Source organism: Halichoeres trimaculatus, unplaced genomic scaffold (genome assembly GCF_033239565.1).
Source record: "Halichoeres trimaculatus isolate MK-OKI-2021-1 unplaced genomic scaffold, fHalTri1.1 fHalTri1_scaffold_14, whole genome shotgun sequence".
Taxonomy (NCBI): Eukaryota; Metazoa; Chordata; class Actinopteri; order Labriformes; family Labridae; genus Halichoeres; species Halichoeres trimaculatus.
Window position 1 is genome coordinate 9,929,761 of NW_027437192.1, and position 16,267 is coordinate 9,946,027.

The following is a 16,267-nucleotide window of genomic DNA, read 5'->3' on the forward strand; positions in this document are numbered from 1 at the left end:
TGTTCTGTAACTGCATATATGTTGCTGTATCTATAGTGGTGTAATGTCTTTCTGTTACATGGCCCTTTGGTTGTGAATCAGCAGCTAGCGAATCAAAAAGAAGCAATGCCCTAAAGCTGACCCTTCTTGAGTGTCTGCTTAAATTTTAACAAGACCAAATTTCACAAAATGAACTTCATGCTGACTTGAGAATACAGATTAGTAACCGAAACCCCAAAGAATTTTTTTTAATGACACAATAGATGAAGTGAAAAGATAGACTGGAGTCGAACCCTGTTAACTTTTGGAAAGGCAGCAGATTTTAAGACAAATCCAAATTGGCTCTGCCCTTTGAAACCAAAAGGCTACGTCATCATATTATTCGCAGTCTGTGGTGTAACACGATGTCTACACAGCCTGTGTAAGGAAAGCATCAGACGCTGCATCAGCCCTCTTGCGTCTACACAGGATGTTTCCTGAAACAGTATCAGGCGTGGGTCACGTTTTGGCTGCGGTTGGAACACAAGACACATTTAGTGTATGAGTGAAACAGAAGGAAGCTGAGCATGCTTCAGGTTGTGGTTTTAGATGTAAAGATTACAATCTAACATTAACCGTAATTCATTGCAACAATTTGTTCCGGTGGATTTGCTTGAGATGTAACAAATTTAGCAGCGACACTTTCAGAGTGCACATGCTTTTAGTCACTCGATCAGTTCTCCAGCGTTTATCATCACTGAAGAAAGGAAAGAAAACCAATGATACCTCAGTCGAAAAACAAGATGTTTTAGGTGTGAGTCACAAATGTAGCCAAAACTGCAAACCTTCCAGACGCATCAATCATATTTATACAGTTATGTAAGCCTGCAGTGAGGCTTTTCTCATCCCCTCTAAACTTAAACATATCACTCGTCATCATCTCCTCATTGCAAACTTGACCTTGATTGACGTTTTGTCCTTGTGTCCTGCGGGGGCGAAGGTTTCTATTTTCCTTTGAGGGGGTTAATGATAACAGGCCTCAAACTATGGCAGATGCTTGGCCCCTCTCAGATGTGGAAACTACTGCAAATTTCACCGACTTCCAAGCAATTGCTGGCTTCAGAGAAGAAGGTCTGACATCTCCAATTCGGCAGTTTTCACTGGATGGCTGGTTCCTTCTGATAAGAAGTCCCTTCAGTTGCGAAATTGCTCGCGTTCGGCTTTGAATAACGAAATGAGGGAAGAGAATCTGATGCCTAAAAGCCTTTGCCTCAACCTTTCCGTGCCTTGCACCAAACCACAGAAACAAATAAGTGTCAAGTGTTTCCCTGCGGCTGGGGGCAGTTTGGCTTGTTGCCATGTCTAATTCTCAAATTGTCTTGCGATGACAGGGGGTTTCACTTTGCAAGGTCTCCATCGTTGGGAGCTTGTACCTTGAGTGAGCGTTGTGGTTTCCTCTGAGGATTTGAGAAAAGGAGCAGAACTGTTTGGTTGAAGATGGAGCAAAAATCTGCCTTTTGTTCCCTATGGTCTTTATTCCTGTCAAATAAAATGATATGCTAATTTTGACTAACTACGTCTGCAACTGTCTTTTTCCTTGCATTTCTAGAGCCGCTTAAAAGCATTATCCTTGGAACATCAGGCTTTTAGCGTCTCATGCTGACCTTTTGTTCCTCAGTACTGAGCGGACAATAACTGTTTCTGTCCCACTGAGGCAGGCGAAAGGGCATCCCCAGCCATTCCAGATGCAGGCTCTCGCTGTGTGTACAACATGCCGGTCTCTATAAATAGATTTGTTCTCCATAAAATAGTTGTGGTATGATAATGACACATTGCTCTTCTGAATCTTGAGCCAAAACAAACCAGATGGTCAAGCCTCGGACAGACCAACACCGCTATGGTCTCTGCTCTGTCTGCTTTGCTAGATCCCTGCTTCGAACAATCTGTGGTACATTCTTAAATCACATGTATCTCCGTGAGATAAGAAAGAGTTGGAAATATGGCTTGTCTTGTGGTTGTTTTGTTTTTGTCACTCATTCTCGGAATTGGTCTGCGTCAGCGTGAGTCAGTCTAATATTTCTCTGTAAGCCTTCATAAAGTCTAGAGTCCATCTGCCTGCTGCATTCTGTCCTAAACACACTGTAAAACCAAAAGTGTACAAATAAGGCCACAGACAAAGAAAAGAACCTCTTGGGAACCAGGTACAACAACTGCGTAGTCTAAATCACACAACACACACAACTCGCCATTCATCAAATACAACACTGAGCATTTTAAGCCAGTTTGTCCTGCTTCCAACTTCTTGCTTTCATATACACGCTGAAAAGGAAATTACTCAACTTGCAGAGAGGGAGGGAGGTGTGCAATTATTCCTTTGTGAAATATAGAGTCCTAATCCTAAAGTAATGAAATCATATAGACACAAAACACATTTATTACCAGTGCTCTGAAAGTTTGGACCCGCTGTTCCCCTTTATTCCGCCGTCCAATTCTTGTTGGCTTTGTCCAATATAATGAAAAATTGTATCAGGGCATTAATCAAATTATTGACGAAAGCAGAATCCTGTTTTCAAAGTAAGATATCATGTCAGTGCTCAGGTGGAATTCAAGAATAATCGAAACCCTTTAAGATCATTTTTTATTTCCAAAGATTCAGTTTTATGTTGTCGAATCTTATAGTCTCCATCTCCAAGAAAACCCAATTTGAACAGGAATAAAAGCTCACATTTACTGAAAGCAGTAATGTTAGGAGAAAGCTTAATCCATCAAAGATATTAGCTCATTGAACTAGAGTTTAAAGTCCTGTTAAATACCATTCTTATGATGGAAACTCTGCTCTCTGGACATCGCCTTAGTGAATCAAAAATATCTGAGAGAGCTTGTTTGTAATTCGAGTTGTGTCAGTCATTAAGTGCATCATGGACACCGAAGTTATGTCTTGTGTTAAAAACAAATTAAATGATTGTTTAAGAAATTAGTTTTTGTCTGACCAGTAAAAAAAAATAGAAAAAAACATTTAACTTTCATTCCCCCTTAGTTTTTATTTCTTTAAAAGCAAGGGATGTGAACTCTATTTAATTTTTAACAGGTTTATGGGGGAAAACAGCTTCAGTTAGCTGTGATTTGACATGCCACGACAAAGGATTAGAGGTGTTTTTTGGATGGAGATTTTGGGAATTAAAATAATTCCGGAGAAAAAGCCAAAAATAAACAGGAATACAGTTGAAATTATACAAAAAGAAATTATAAATTAAGGCTGTACATTTACAAGGACAAAGCAATACTTTCAATAAAGTAACTTTTCAACTTTCAATCATCTTGAGCAGTATTTAATTAGCTGTTTTAGGCTGCTCATGGCACTTAACTGTATGTAATGTGGTTGCAGATAGTTGAATCTTAATTTGGATGCAGTTGTTAGACATTTTAAACACTGGTGTAAATGGCACTTCCTTCGCTTTAGAAGCCAGCCTAAAGTGGACACTCGAGGAACTGTCAATTTTTGCACTTCCACTTTGGCATCACTTATTTTGCAAACTGCGTTTGTATGAGCCTTGATTAGATTTAACTGTGCAGTCATTACAACCATTCATCTTTCGCGCATAAGTTTCCAATTTCTACTATGCAAGATAAGGCTCCACAAGTATGAGCGAAACAGAAGGCGTACAGTGCAACATAGCTAAATCCAGAGCTCCATCTGCACAGTGTAGGCTGACATAAGAAGTATTGTTTTAATGTTGAACCATCAAATCCTGTGAACACTATGAGGAATAAATTTGAACTGACCAGAGCTGCAAAGTTCCCACTGAACCACAACCTCATAATATTGTGAAATATGCTGCTTTTATTTTATTTTTTTTCCTTCATTGTGAGTGAGGTCACTATAATTGCAGAGGTTACTGTCTTTATAAACAGTAGAAAAAAGTCCCCTTCTCTCATAGCTAAATTAACTGCACTGGTTTCAGAAAAGAAAATACTCAAGTCAAATATAATTTGATGACCTGCACAAATAGTTGTAATGATAGCATCAGATCAAAACACCCAGTTAATCACCACCATTCATCAAAATTTATTTGCTATAAAAATGGCTTAAGTGTTATGTATCACCGAGAACAGATTGGCTGAAGCAGAAGTTGACCTTTGTAGCACAGAGAGTGCAATAAAAAGAGGCCACAGAAAAGCAAAGAGGTGGTTCGATGAACAGATGGAATAAAAGAAAAAAAATAATGCTGAGTCTGAGGGAAAGTTATGACTCAGATTAAAGCAAATTGCTCAAAACTAGATTATGTAACTTGTGAGACGGCCACAAAGTGAAATGAATGACACACAATGCCAGGGTAGGTAAATAGTGTCAGATAGATAAACACTGAAGAGTGATTGTACTTTTGAAACAGCAGAGCGTGCTTTTTTTCACTTTACACTGTAGGTGGCTTTGTTCAATTTTCCTAAACACAGCATGTTTGACAGTTTGATGAAGGGTCTGCACCAAATAAATACTAAGAACTATTTTGTTTTCCAACCAAAAAACAAAACACCAGAACCTGTAGAATTTGGAGGTGCAGAGTGCCATTTCATACATTTCATGTGTCATAGTATAGAAGGACGCCATCATGACAGTTGCAATGTAACAATGGCTAAGTGAACAGAACTATGATTGTAAGTATCATCTGCATAGAGAGATAGCTGACAGTTACAGGTAAGAAAAAAAAATGTCTTAAAAAGCAGTTCAGAACATTAACACACTTTTTTTTTTTTGTTGTTGTTGTTGTTTTTGTATGTCTTCGTGGTGTGTGTTTGTGTATCATTGTGTTACTATATGAAAATGCAAAAAAAATATTAGTTAAGAAGGAGTTCAAACAGCTGATAAAGGAGAGTTGAGAAAGAGTTGTAATCCCTCAATGTGAACTGAATGGAAATATAAAATATAATACAGTATCATCCGTGTAAAGACATAGCTGATAGTTACTTTTCGCCTGGAAAGAAAATAAATAAATAAGTTAATAAATAAAAACCTAGAAACATAGAAAATAATTTAGCCGTCTAATGACAAAGTTTGCAGCAATGCTGACATCTATCTTTTTATTTTAAAAAATCTTTAGATTTATAAGACTGGCTGATGCGCATACTACATTTGTATACTTAAGTCATACACTGAAATAAAATAGTTAAACAGCTTAGTTACTCATAGTTTTTAAAGTAGAGAGTGAAGTTAAAGAAGATAAATGGTGACAATTTGTAATAATGCACATCCTGGTCACCCCTGGTATGTCACTGCCGTTATTGTTTATTTGTTTATTTGAAAGGATCCCCATTACCTGACGCCAAGACGACAGCTGGGGCCTGTACTACGAAGCTGGATTAGCTCTTAGAGAGATAACTTCCAGGATAAGTTTCGGGTTTTCCGTACTACAAATGTGGATCTCTTTTTATCCAGACACGTTGCCCCGGTAACTGATGCTGAACGCCAAACCTGGTGCGGAGCAGGTTAAGTTCCAGGATAAGAGCTCACGGGGTGTGACAGACCGCCTGCTGACCAGTCAGTTCTCTCGGGCGGTCATGAAAGACCGCACAGTCACCAATTTGCTCAGCTGGAGTGAAGTCCTCCGGCGCAGGACCACCCCCTGTCTTTTGGCCCAACATTTTTTCTTATGTGCTGTGAACAAACAATATCTTACTGATCATCATAACTGAGACATTGTCAGGGAAAAGTAGAAATGTGTGCAAATGGAATCTTTCATACTGACCACTTTGAAGGATGTTTTTATATTTATTTTTAATTTGCTCCCACGTCCTTTTTTCCCCACTGCTATTGCATCTGCAATACAAATTGCCTATGATGTGCGTTTTCCTTGGGATTTGTAGGAAAGTTGACTCTTTTTTAATTATGAGGTCGGATATGATGCTGATCACACACACACTGACTGACAACATGAATGAATAAGGACCTAACTGCCCATGTCGTCACATGATGAGATAGGTATATTAATATCAGCATTTTGGAAATTTACGCATTCACAGAGTCAGCGATTTTTTGCCAGCAATCCCTCCGGCTTCTCACAGCCGCAGTCGTACTCCTTGTAGTTTTGCAGGATTATTTGCTGCTCCTCCCCCGTAAAGTAGCCTGCTCTCTTCTCCATTGTGGGAAATGCTTCGGGGCCGCTAACCACGCCCATTTTATGTGTGTGCGCACAGATCCCAGCCGGATTCACTTATCGAGTTGATAACGAGCTTTGTAGTACAGCAGATCTGGATGATGGAGATCCGGTGAAGTTCAGCGAGTTATCGCAGAGTTATCCTGGATGACTTAATCCAGCTTCGTAGTACAGGCCCCTGGTCGTCCTGGGGTCCAGACCAAACATACAACATACAACATTCACAATGTTGTATGTTGTATGTTGTATGTTACACCCCATTCTGATAGTCTGGACACACCCTTGCACAGAGGCACACAGTAACAGTTGTAACAGTGGTATGAAAGCTGGCAGGCTTTCAAGTTTGTTCAACAAAACTGGAGGAAGAGGAAAGACAGACAATCTGCAACTCCTGTCCCAGAGAGAGCAGAAAGGTGACTCCTATAGGAACATGTTTGCCTGTAGCTGGTACGTAATATGCGCCACTGGATTCGCAGCGCTGATCATCATGACAGTCCCTACAAAGTGATAAGGATGAAGTTAATAGTGAATATAAACCACACAGAGTGACAAGGGGATCTTCTGCTTGTGCTGACTTTATATAACGATATAAACACTGCGATGCAGTGCAGAAACAAAAGTTTACTCCACAACTGATGAGATAGTTATGATGTGATTTGCATCATTCAAGCATCATCAGCTAAAAAAGCATAGAGCTAGATGATAACATGTATCTTTAAACACTGATTCATGGCAAAAGTAAGCACAGAATTGATTTTCACCAGTAACTGCATGTCTTATGTGCTCTGTCTGCGATGCAGAGAGCTGAGAATTGTAAACTGTAAAAAGACCCGCCCGAGCTCTGTCTCTTATTGGTTTTGACCATCATATTATCCTTCCACAAGTGTGAGTTTAAGTCTAGGCAGTTTTGGCTGCATGTAAAAGAGCCCGGTACAGTATAATTCACCTTTGAAACATTTTTTGGGGAAAAAAAAGGTCATAGTCCTGCAGGCTTGGTGGCTTTTATTTTGCCGTGGCGGTGCATCACAGTTATTTAGATGAAGCAGAAACCCTGTTTAATCATTGTAACCAAGAAAATATATGTACAGGACTATTTAACCACAAGAAATGTGTAAAGAACAAATATTCAAGTACAAAGTGGGTTCAAACTAACATACTGGTAAAAGGTCCTCTAAAAGTATAGTATCCATGTATAATTGAACAGAGTTAGAAAGTATAGCAGAGTGTTGTCTGCACAGAGGCAAACATTGACAACAATGAACATATCTAATGAAACTGCACATAGACAGTTGACAACCACAGTACTCAAAGAAATTCTAACTCAAGATTAGTAAACTCACTGTGGATTACCAACTGCTTCCTATCTCGCAAAAGGGCTGTTCAGTGTGTGTGTGTAATCATCTTTTAATGGACTGAGTCATAGGGGGACATTTTGTGGCATTTAATAAATTTCTTGGTAATAACACAGTAGTTAGTATTTTTGCAGACGTTGGACCCTAACAGGGGTTGTTGAGTCTCATGACAGAAAGTAAGAAAGAGAACACGACCGTGGTGACGACATAACACGTGAATAATAGTGTGATATCTTCTTTAGACTGTAGGAATTCCATTTTGGGACAATTATCCAGTCGTCAGTGAATTACGGAAAAGAGCTGCAAGCTGGTACAGTTAGAACTTTTTCCCTCACCAATTTGACATTTGGATTATGACCCTAAGTCTCTGCTGTCATTTTGGGAATCAGGAAACAGTGCATCATTTAAGTTTTCTGAACGGCAAGTTCATCTTTAAATCCCTTTAAATTGATACTCCGGGATGGAACTAGTTGGGTCCTATCACAAGGTTTAGGGCAGAAATTACCCCTACAGCAGTGTTTTTGTGCAGCAGAAGCCCAGAGCGCACGCACCAAACACCCCCTCCCTGCTCCTCTGCCGGTTTCCTCTGCACTCAGATGGGGCCATATTTTACTTGACCAAAAACACAAATAAACGGGCTCCCACCAAAAAAATCTGATATCAGTCTGCATTCACGCTTTATTTAGAGTACGCCAGTCTTCATCGCCAAAGGCAGGCAACATCATGTACTATGGAGATGCCTGGAAAACTCTATGTGTTACTCAAAATCTGACAGCAATGGTTTAATGTGTGGCTACGCAACTTGAAATTCTATGCATGACATCCATAAACACACATTTATTTTGCCTTTCAGAGCCACCACTGCAACTGAGATACACAACTTGTTTACAGATGAGAAAACTCAAGAGGTTTAAAATGTGCTTATTTTTGTATGGTTAAGCTAAGAGTTTCATGCTGTAGCTAAATATGTTTGGTGAATATCTGTATGCTTTGAGTGTACTCTGAAATGCTAACATACGCACAAGAATGCTCTGAAGTAACCCAAGATAACCAGCATATCCAGTGTTTTCTAGGGTTACAGCAGTTAATCACATGCACAGACACATGCTGAGGCTTATGAGGAAAAGTGTTTTCTTACTTTCAAAGCTTTTGAGCTGGAGAAAATGTTTCTTTAGAACAAGCCATCACATCTCTGTTCAATACTCCTTTATCAAACAGCCTTGTTCTTAAAACGAGTGATTTCTCTTTATGGTAATGGACCAATTTCCCCCTGGACAGATCTTTTTTAAGATGTTCTTCATGAGAAGCTTTGGTGAAGGTTCGGCCTTTAAAACATTGTGACCTTCTGTTTCCAAGAACGATCTCGGAAATCTTGAGTTATATCTTAAATCTCATTCCCGGAAGCCAAGTGTTCAACAATTTCAAGTGATACAGACTTGAAAGAGATCAAAGCTGAGGTCTAAAGCATTCACATTCAACTCCACAACAGGATTTGTTGGAAATAAGCAACCTGTTGGGGATTTAAACTTTATCTGGAACCATGCTGTGAAAGGGGAATATTTCATTGTGCTTGTGCTGCTTACCATGAATGTCTCAAATTAAACAGCAGGAAACCTAAAAGATTGGAACAACTACAAAATAACTAACTCATAACTCATGAACAATTCCAACCAAAAGTCCAACCACCAGCTGTTTCCAAAGCTTTTTAGTAGATTATATGGTATTATTCACCAGCGGACGAGGTCTTCTCAGTAGGCATGGCTATATTTCATATTAAACTCAGATGTCAACAGATTCATCCATGGTTACCAAAGAAAGAAAAATATTGCAAAATGGTTAAAAGCTGGAGGGTAAGATGGAAAACAGTTGTACTTGATATCCAAGTCAAGGATGAATTTCAAGGTTTTCAAAGGAAAGTGGACCAAAAACAAAATCCCCACTGATCCTATCATCAAATCTTAAACCAACCATTTAAAGTACTTTGGAAATCTAAATGCTGATTGGCATGTGCGATACAGTACAATGCAGATTTGAGTATGTTTAAAATTTTTACCACACTGACAAAAACTTCAAATCTTATTAATTTTTTTTGTCTTATTTTCAGTAGAACATGCCTTTTTGGACTCAATATGAGCCAAATTCACCTGACTAGTCCAGAAAAAAAATGTCTTGTTTCATTAATAAAAGAAAAAAATGAGGTCTGTACTGCTTCAACAAGGGGAAAAAAATCAGCCAGTGTCACAAGAGAAGAGTTACTTGTATTAAGACATTATTCTAGTTTTAAGCAAATTTTCAAGCAAATTTTTTCCGTGTTCCACAGGCAGTTTTTTTTTGTTTGATTTTTGTTTTTGCTTCTTGCAAGAAATTTAGCCCTCATTTTTGTATTTTAACAACTTAAAACAAGACATTTTTCTGACTTCATAAGTTGAATGTGGCTCATATCAAGTATTATAAGACATTTTTTACTTTAATTAAGACAAAAACACTTGATTTGTTTTCAGTTTTTTGCAGTGCAAGAATTGACGTCGGCTGCACTTGTGTTCCCCTTAGATTGCCACCTATAGGAGTGCAGATGCCATTGCAACTGTGTTTGTGTTCTGATTGTTTTTACTCTCTATGGATTGAAAATTCTGAAAACTTTCAGTGCAGAAAATCCAGATTCTAGATTATTCACTTTTGTGTAAAATTTGAGAAAACAGAGATTATTAAGATGACTTACCAACATTCTGGTAATTCTACTTCGTAGGACATTAAAAAAAATCCAAAGGCACTACAGCTTACCCATATCTATCTGCACATAATGTTCCCATCAGTGTACTTGGGTCTCTATGGGGCCATATGACACCAGTGGCAAGACAGAGCAGCCAAGTAGGTCTTAGTTAACCAGACACCTCTGCAAACCGTGCAGTAGGAAGCGAACCATTGGTCAAGGTGATTAACCTCTGCAATGGGCCAATCAGACTGCAGTTCAGGAAGCTAATGACTGCCAGGTGTGTCAGAACACGCGCTGGTCCCTCTGCTGGATAGGCCGTCGCCTTTCATGGAGAAGATGAAAGAAAACAAGCAGCCCTGGCTTTGCTGTGTCAGTGAAGCAATAGAAAGTGACTTTTATTTTCAAAAAGTACTGCAACCTCTTTCAGTATGGCCTGAAGAAACATTTTGTGAACATTATGGCAGCCATTTACACTACTTCAGCGTTTTATTGCCGTTGTATTCTTCAAAGAATCTCTTGAACTTTGCTCACAGTCACATACATTCCACCAGACACTTTGCTCTAGTGCTTTTCTCCAAACTCCTTCAGGGAGTTTTCTTTCATAAAGTTGTTGTATGACAGCAATATCCTCTGTTTAATGTTACACAGTGTGATGTGAAATGGGAAGTGTCAGCTTTAAGTAAGACTACAAACAGGCGACATTATTAACAGATCTGGGACCTGGAGCCAGTCCTGGACTGCTGATCCAACAGATGTCTGCTGTGTAGGGACACAAAAGGACACATTGATCATCTTGATGATAATAATGAAATATGTGCACATATTTAGAGAAAATAGACAAATATTTATCATTTTTACGTTTTATTCTATGTGTTTTAATTTAGGAATCTAAACCTCTATCCAGCTGAGCTTCTGCCTGTTTTGGCTCTGACACTCCTGGACAGAAAATGTCATATTTCTCCTGGTTTAAGATGAATTAGCTCCATAAATTATGAAAAAACATGTGTTTTTTATGTCTACAGCAAAAGCCTAAGAATCTCCAAATCAGGTCACCTTAACAAAACCATGTGTGTGTGTGTGTGTGTGTTTGGGGTGGGGACTACGAGTCATGTAACATTTGCATAGTTAGGGGTATAGCTAAAGCTGGGTTTACAATTCTGTGTCGAGCCAATGCTGTAGGTCTTTGTAGCCTTTTGTTAGTGTAAATATGTAGACCCTAACCTTACCTGCATAGCCCGATGTCACATGCACCTCTTCCAAAATGTAACTTACCTGTTGAGATTAGTCCCATGACTGGTCCGCGAGGTGGTGTCGTATTTACTGGATCTGTAAGTATTTCCAGAATTACCTGATATCGGCCATACATTTCATCTCCTCCAACATCTTCACTCTAATTTTTTCCTGTAACAGCTCAAACTTAGCATAACATTTTTAAAATTGCTATGAGAAAGTAAACAAAAATACAGTGGGATCAGAAACACACGATCCACCTATTTTACAGACCACACTGCCCCCATGTGTGCTGGGGGAGTATCACATAGTGGCACGGACACACTGCCTGGCCAAAAAAAAGTCAGCACCAAAAAAAGGTCACGCTCTCTAATATTTTGTTGGACCACCTTTAGCTTTGATTAAGGCCCGCATTCACTGTGGCATTGTTTTGATAAGCTTCTGCAATGTCACAAGATTTATTAACATCCTGTGTTGCATTAATTTTCACCAAGGTCTTGATGGTAGAGTCTGACTGCTGAGCAAAGCCTCCTCCAACACATCCCAAAGATTCTCAATGCAGTTAAGGTCTGGACTCTGTGGTGGCCAATCCATGTGTGAAAATGATGTCTCATGCTCCCTGAACCACTCTTTTACAGTTTTAGCCCGATGAATCCTGGCATTGTCATCTTTGAATATGGCCGTGCCATCAGGGAAGAAAAAGACCATTGATGTAATAACCTGGTCATTCGGTATATTTAGTAGTCAGCTGACCTCATTCTTTGAGCACAGACTGTTGCTGAACCTAGACCTGACCAACTGCTGCAACTCCACAGGCTTGGACAGTAGGCTCTAGGCATGATGGGAGCATCACTTCATCTGCCTCTCTTCTTACCCTGATGGCCCATCACTCTGGAACAGGGTCAATCTGGACTCATCAGACCACATGACCTTCCTCCATTGCTCCAGAGTCCAATTCTTATGCTCCTTAGCAAATTGAAGCCTTTTTTTTTGTTAGCCTCACTGATTAGTGGTTTTCTTAAAGCTGCACAGCTGTTTAGTCTCAATTTCACTAAACATTTGAGTGATCACCAATCATGACCACTGAGGATTTTTTTACGGCCACATTTCAATAATGCATTGGACAGTTCTCAACCCAATTTTAGTAGTTTCACCTATCTCTTTAGATGTTTTTTTTGCTTGATGCATGCCAATGATTTGACCCTTCTCAAACAGAATAACATCTTTTCCACAACCACGGGATGTGTCTTTCCACATGGTTGTTTAAGAAATGAGAAGCACCTCCTGATTGGCAAAGTACACCTGCCCTCTTTGTGGTGAAAAACACGTTTTCTTTTTAACTTTTTGTTCCTGCCCTTCCAAAAGTGTGTAACAACAGAAAGAAGACATGTTCCCCCTTTCCCTCTGTGGCGTTTGGTCACAGGATACTGTTGGTTTTCAGCCAATACTTTGATCTTTCTCCATTAGAGACATTTGTTGCTCTCTATAACTAATGTGTATGTGGATGGTTATGGACATTGGGTAATTTCTATCTGAAATTAAACAGGACTGTGTCCAAACAGAAAACTCCTGAAAGGACTGTGACCCTGAGGACAAGCACAACACCTCAATGTGAGCAGCTTGGAATGGGTGTGACCGTCTTCTGAGGAGAATTCTGTGTTTTATCCTAATTGAAGTCGGAACTGCTGATTTGTGAAAAGGCCCTTTATATTTTTCGAACTCAAAGTGAATTTCAATTTTCCTCACTTTCAGTGTAACCAAATACTCTGTGGCTTATCTGATACCATAGCTGGCAAATGGAGAAGCTCTTTTTCTGCTTTGACTTTCCAAATGTGTTGAAGATGAAAAACAAGCCTCTACTCCCAGTGGATATTAGATGAATTGGAAAGCTAGATAACAAAATCCCCTCTCCAGAGGTGTCATTGAGTACAATGATTCCTCTCACAGCTCAGTACTGTGTTTACTAATGAACCTTGACCAATCACATTACTAGGTTTCTCTTACGGGAACAATCAGATTAGCACGCATTACAAGTTAAATCCCCAACCTGGCTGATGGGCAGATGTCTGTCCCCTGATACATTTCATTAACATCAATTACTAGACGCCATCTCTGTGTGCATCTCAGTTAATTTTGCTTAAATACTTAGAAACAAGCCTCAAGAAAAACATGTCCTCCTCTTAAGCCTGTGACTTAAACTATTAGTGGGTTACCTCACTTAGCATTTGGAAGCAAGATGGCTCCTAACAGGGGGAGTGAAGATGTCAGTCAAGTTTGGAATTGTGTGGCTGACATGGTAAACACAACGGTGTTTTTTAAAGCTGCCTGTCAAAGTGTCATCTAGAAAATCCCCCTTGTTGATGTGCTTTGGATGGTTCTTCAATGCAGCTGCTAGCAGACCTGGTAAGAGCTTTGGAAAGTGGAGAGTGACTGTGCAGCAAAGTCTGTTCTTCATCAGGGCAGTAGCAGACCTCTTCCTTGACACCGCATGTTTTATTCCCCAAATCAGGAACTATCTGATAGAAGTCATGCTACCCGTAAGTGAAGCAGGATGTGAGTTACTTTAACGAAAAAATGCCTCAAATACATCTGTTCTCTTTTAGGCAACGGTTCATAAAACAGCTTCTGACACAGAGAAGACAATCTTTTTTTATACAGCTTACAGTATGTTTTAATCAGTAAGCGTTGCACTTAAAAAAAAAAAAAAAAAAAAGACACAATATTGCTATTAAAACCGTCAAAGCTAGGATAAGGATGACATTAAGCATGACACCACATGTGGTACATTTTGTCAAATATTAAAGAGGAGGTATTGTGTTTTTTTAGCCTTTAGTTTCCCTTTGGCACCAACCAAGTAGCTTCACATGATTTACAGTCCTCAAATCCTTATTGTTCGCACACTGGTGTTTTAGAAAACCCTTATTTTGCCCTCAGTCTGAGACACTTTGTTTTGTTACTGTCTCTTTAAGGCTCCCTACTCCATGAACCCCCTTCCTTCTGTTTGGCTAGCCCTCAGAGGACCTGTCAGGCCAGAGCAATTGGCAAACCTTGGTGTTTGAGGCCCACCCAGCCAATGTGATCTGAGCATTAGTTAGGAAATCCTTATGTGATGACCTCATTGTTACAGCAAGTCATGGAAAGAGTTCATGAAGTTCTCACAAAGAGGAGATCCTGGGCCCTGTTTCTCGACATTTCATCTAAAAACACTATAACACAGTGAAATTGCAAAATTGTGTTCACATGGAAACACTGAGGAACTGAAAACACTGTAGGAAGCATGCTAGGCCTGTAGTTGGTGCAACAACTGTCTTGTCCAGAAGCGGCATTTGGTAGATCTCCACCAAAGTAGAGTTGGGCCGATCATCTGGTGTACTGGCGAATGCCAAGTGCAGAAGTGGAGCAACAGATGCACTTCTTTTTGAAAGACAGTCTGCAGATTCAGCAGATTGAGCAACACAAGCACAACACGATCATAAAAAGTCATCGTGATGATGTACTGTACTGTTGTATACGCTTGTGCGAAGTGGAGTGTGACGTCAGTGTTTCCACTGAAACGCCAGATTGCTGTTCACACAGCAACAATGTCGGTACTGTAGCTGAAAAATTCCACTCTGAAGTCCGTTTTCAAAACCTTGCATTTTGCAGATTGGTTAAAAAGCTATGTGAACCCAAGGTGGAAACACAACAGTACTTTTGCATTTCACCCTAAAACCATTGTCGTGACCAGAGGCTATTAAGATCCCGAGCTCGCTCAATCGGAGGCACAGCTTAGGGTCATGTGACCAACAGGTGCCCTATAGCTGTACGCAAAGTCCTTGCCACTACCAACATGGCATCATTTTCTGTTTCAGAAACAGAGGGGTGACGTCGGGGAGACTACGTCCATGTTTTATATAGTCTATGATAATACCCTCTCTTTAGAGCTGTAGCCACCCACAGGTTTCCCATGCTCATTACAGCACCCACTGTGACACCTATTCTGTTTTTGCTTGAATGGAAGCGGAAGTTGTCAAACAGGTCTTGGAAATTAGGATTAATCTCCCTGCCAAATAGAAATCCACATTGAAGTCCACCACAGTTGGTGTTCGCTGGTCTTAAACACCTCACAAGAACTTAGTCATGTATACACACATGCAAGAGCTCATGATATACTCAGAGGCTCTTATCCAAACTTGCCTTGTCCACTGGACATTCAGTACCTCTGATTCGACACATGACTCACCTTTGCATTGCACGATTACACATATTGGTTTAGTGGCACCGTTAATTCCCCACTGCGACCTGCTCTCCATGTACACAGCTGTCCAAATACAGAAGTCTGTCACGTTACATGACTTTCTTTCCTGGGGAGTCCTTGTCTCTTGTTTGAGATGTTCAACCTGATGCCTCCCAGCTTGAGCTGTGCAAGGCTGAAGGTGCGTAACATCTCGTGGAAAGCTTAAGTATAGTTTTTGCATTTGTTACTTTCTCATCGGAAAACTCAATCTGGGTGCAGGGTTCACTCCACGCCCTTGGTCCCCTGTTGTAGAGAAATACAGTCAGGAAATTGCTTCCGCAGAGAGATCCATATTTAACAAAAGAGACCTAATTGGCTCCGCAGCGCAGTCCCGCTATCAGTACATGCAATCTCTTCTGTGGGGAGGAAGTGAAAATGAGGGCGTGTGTGAGAGTGAAAACATTAAAAGAATCAGAGACAATAACAGGCAAGTGATGCGGCAGATCAAGGGAAGGTGGGGTCAGTTTTATTGTTGCAGAAGTGTCAGACGAATGAAGGAACTGTCAGAGAAATCCCTGATCACACCACAAATATGCTCAGCACAGGACTCTCCCAGGAGACAATCTGCTTCCAAGAAACTTATTAGTTT

The 16,267-nt window shown here is 40.1% G+C and overlaps 1 protein-coding gene across 1 annotated transcript in view; it reads left to right on the forward strand.

Moving 5' to 3' along the window:
* The window catches only part of angpt1 (angiopoietin 1), a 67,390-nt gene that overhangs the window by 44,470 nt on the left and 6,653 nt on the right, over nt 1-16,267 (forward strand). The window lies entirely within an intron of this gene.